Raw genomic sequence first — 3,409 nt, 5'->3', positions numbered from 1 at the left:
AAAGTTTTTTTTTTTTATTTTTTTTATTTTTGGAACGTTTGCTATTTCCGTATAGTTTCACATTTGAAGGATGCGAAACTATATTAAGTTTCGCATTTTACAAATGCGAAACGCACACAAACGTAACTTCTCAAAAAAAAAAAAAAACATACACACACACAATGTTCTCCATATTTTAAATAATTGGTATATTTTAAGAATTTTTCCCAATATTCCACAAATGATGACCTGGAAAAGGAAATTGACGAAAACAATGATTATAAGGTGCATTTGGTCAAAGAAACAAGTTTGCACAAAACTCTTGCCTGGCACTCCCATGTTACACCAACAATAGTTGTACGTAGTAGTACCAAGCCAACAAATGCTTCAAATTCCTGGAGAAAAGAAGTTAATGATAGGGCAACATTAGATATTCAAGAGTTTCTAACTAAGCGATTGCGTAAAAGAAGATCATTGTGTGAATTGCAAATTGACTTGTCATTTCCAAATAAGGCGTCCCATGTGTAAATAAGGCATCCCATGTGTATTACCGTATATGCATCTATCATACAAGTTGCTCGATTTGCCAGCATGACCTTCATTGGCATCTTGCCTTCGAGCATGCTTATCACAGATGACATTGCAGGCCTAAGCATTGGGGAAAGGTCGGTGCAAACAAGAGACAGTTCCAACATTTGCAGTGCTTCCTCCTTTGAGTAGTTAGAGCCAAGACTTTGGTCAACTAATTCAAACAAATTTCCATGCTCTTGCAAAACATAAGCCTGCAAAATGGAATAGATTATTGAGATCCAGTAAGATTCAATAACAGAACAGTCTATTGTTTATTAAAAAATCCTTATTTTGAAAAAGAAACGAGAAGATGCCAATTATAATTTGTACACATGTATCAAACAATCTAGATGAAAAGAAACCCAAGTTCAATGGACATGATAATGAGAACGCAACATAGAAATGATTTTCTCAGAGGAGGGAAAAGTTAAGAAGTGAACAAGATCTGTATAACTGCATTGACTTTCACATTGTTTGATACAGCTGCAACCATGGTTAATCAGATGCCTACTTGACCAAAGCAAATTAAACGAGAGACTAATTAGGAGTATGTCTGTGTAAAAATTGCAAGAAATAAAATAATTGTATAGTTTTATAACACTAAATCATTTTATTTATTCCTAAATCGTTTGGTTCAAACTAATCTGTCTGATTACGATTAGCTTGCAATTATTTTATATTATTGTGTGAACTAATTCTAAATATTTCTTTTATTACTCTTTTCAACTTTTGAAGTCTATTTTCTAAAACATGAAAATGTTCTAAGAAGATTTTTCTAACCAAACTCACCATACAAAGCAAATTTGGTTATGATTAGGAAATAATGATCTATCAGGAAATATCTCACATCAAGGAAAAGAAAAAGAAACAATTCCTTACCAATCAAGAAAATAAACAAATTCCTCCTTGGGCCTAAAATTAGTGTTGTTTATTCCACTGACAATTTCTAATGTCACCATGCCAAAACCATACACATATGCTTTGTCGGTCAAGTAACCTCTCATTGCATACTTGGAGCCCTCTGCAAGAGTTACAAAGTTTACATAAGGTTAATATGATGCCTTCATTTAAAAAATGTAATATATACAACTCAATTCAGAGCAATATATACAACTCAAAGTTTGCATACTCTAATTCAGATCAATATATACAACTCAATATGATGCCTTCATTTTAAAAATGCAACTCTCTCAATGAACCTATGTCATTAAATTCCATTATCAGGATATTACAAATATCTAAAGTTGAAATACCATAAGAGAAAGCAATGAACAAATATGCACAAATATTCACAACTTTTGGCAATAGCAAGCCCTTTTTATATATAAATGAAACATGCACAAATATTCACAAATATAATAATGCAATTCATGGACATGCATCCTGCATAAACTATATATCAAATTTTCAATTTTAAAGGATGCCCAAATACTTACATAGAAACATGACATTTTGCAAGGAAGTTAATGCTGTAAAAGTGCTGACCATTTCAAGATGATTAGGTATTATAATGCCTAACGTGCTATGTGCAAGTCATGGCAATCTTCCTTTTAGATTAAGAGAATAAAATGTAAACCCTTTGGCCTCCCATTAAAGAGTAAAGTTCCAAAGGTCAATGCTAAAGAATCCAAGAGAAAATTGATTGGCATTGGCATAAATTCTCTACCAGATCATCCCTGTCAATCAAGTATAGATCAACATCAGAAGAGAAAGAAAACGTCTTTCAAAACATAGAACAACTTTAAGGAAAAAATGACCTAATTGACCAAATCCCTTTTCTGGGAGGGCAGGAACCAGCCTCGGTAGAGCTCCAACTACAGCAAACTGACCTGTGCTTCCTGTAAAGGGGAAAAAACAACAGAAATTTTGAAGACCCTGACCTATGCAGCTGGAGACGGACAGGGATGAGCGAAAGGAAGCTTGAGAGTACTTGGGAGAAACGGGAAAGCAAGGTGAACGGATGAGAGACGTTGAAAGAGACGCGAGGAGCTCGGGAAGGACCATTCCTGGCGAAGGAATATGCCATAATAACGTAATATGGAAGGGCTAAGCATAATTGCTATATGATATGCCATCCAACAGGATTTAATATTAGAATCTCAGTAATAATATAATATAAGAGATTTTTACTCCGATAAAATGTGGGTCTAAAAAAAATATTAGCTGTTTGAATGAATTTTTATGAGTATTTTTTAATTTATTTTAGTGATCTATAAAAAATTTCTCTGATTAATCAATTTTAAAAATTAAATATATGATGTAAGTTAAAATAAAATAAAAATTAAAAATCAAATCAAATAAAAATATATGCGCGTTAACAACCTCTCACAAGAGCGTCTCCTCATACCTCAGGACTATCAACAATACAACTTCGATATAAATCCAAACATGAAATAAAGATTACTCAATGAAAAATATATTATATTATCTCAGTCAAGTTGAAGTAATCACGGGTAAGAGTTCATCAAAGTTGATGAGCATGCAATTCAATAGCAATTTACTAATCTGCATATGCAGATTTTCATAATATCCAAAATGCATATTTAAATTTTCAATTCAACAAAACATGAAAAAAAAATTACTCTGAATGAAATATGTAAACAGATTGCATATTATACATCTCAATCAGGCTGAAGTAATCACTGGTAAGAGTTTGTCAAAGTCAATGAGCACTCAATTGTAATGGATTTTCATTGACAATTTAATAATTCATGTACGTATGCGTATGCAGATTTTTTTATAATATCCAAAATGTGTATTCAATTTTTATATTTATCAAAACACTTAGCCGTTTCTTTTTCTGCCCCCTACTGTATGAGTAGCCAAGGTCGAATTCATCAATTGATTTTTAAATTTATTG

The 3,409-nt window shown here is 32.3% G+C and overlaps 1 long non-coding RNA gene across 1 annotated transcript; it reads right to left on the bottom strand.

Moving 5' to 3' along the window:
• Positions 1 to 211: 211 nt before the first annotated feature.
• Positions 212 to 2,552, bottom strand: LOC122012016. Its single transcript, XR_006120084.1, has 3 exons — positions 1,429 to 2,552; positions 531 to 761; positions 212 to 374 (listed from the first exon to the last, which is right to left on the bottom strand). It is a non-coding gene; the product is annotated as an uncharacterized LOC122012016 (long non-coding RNA).
• Positions 2,553 to 3,409: the final 857 nt, after the last annotated feature.

This window comes from Zingiber officinale, chromosome 8A, assembly GCF_018446385.1.
Source record: "Zingiber officinale cultivar Zhangliang chromosome 8A, Zo_v1.1, whole genome shotgun sequence".
Taxonomy (NCBI): domain Eukaryota; kingdom Viridiplantae; phylum Streptophyta; class Magnoliopsida; order Zingiberales; family Zingiberaceae; genus Zingiber; species Zingiber officinale.
The sequence above is the reverse complement of the archived record's forward strand: the minus strand, read 5'-3'. Positions and strand labels throughout refer to the sequence as shown.